Below are 790 nucleotides of genomic sequence, written 5' to 3'. Positions count from 1 at the left end.
ACACATTGTTTTGCTTACAATATGAATGCGGTTTCTGGGTCCTTCCCTAATGCAAAGGCATAAGCTATCAGACAGCAATCAATTTACCTAGCCAAAAATTTTTTAAAAAATGGTATTTTAAGCTACTTAATCTTGGTTCAGGATTTCAGATTATACTTTGGTGAAAACACAATGATTTTAATAAGAATCTTGTATTTCAACCTTCAATAACTATTTTATAATAGACATATTTAAACATTAGCCTTAAATTTATTGTGCAGTTTTAATTCAGTTTAGGAAATTTTTGTGTGTCTGTAGAAAGGTTTTGAATTCAAATTTAAATATTTTTATTGTCAGAAAAATTAGTAAATTTACCTAATTAAAAAAGCCTTCTATCACTGGTGCACCTGGCTGGTTCAGTCAGTAGAGCATGTGACTCTTGACCTTGGGGTCGTGAGTTCAAGCCCCATGCTGGGTGTAGAGATTACTTAAAAATAATTTTTTAAAAGGCAACTATCACTTTATTAACCCATTGGTGTTTAGAAAATTCCAAAAAAGTCAGAGTGAAAGTTGTGACCACATTTCAGCAATCTACCTTATGACAGTATAAAATATTCCACAGATCAAAATCTTTTGGTAAAGGATATTCTTTAATGTGAAAAAAAAAGTAGAAATTTGAAAGGATAAACAAATTAGCTTGAAAAACATATTTTTATACACAGTCACAGTAAAATTTTGGAATAAAAATTAGGTTATTTTCATTTAGAAAATACTGTTATGAATACAAAACTTTCTCATATATTTCCTGAGG

Source organism: Panthera uncia, unplaced genomic scaffold (genome assembly GCF_023721935.1).
Source record: "Panthera uncia isolate 11264 unplaced genomic scaffold, Puncia_PCG_1.0 HiC_scaffold_1374, whole genome shotgun sequence".
Taxonomy (NCBI): domain Eukaryota; kingdom Metazoa; phylum Chordata; class Mammalia; order Carnivora; family Felidae; genus Panthera; species Panthera uncia.
Note: the sequence above shows the minus strand (reverse complement) of the source record.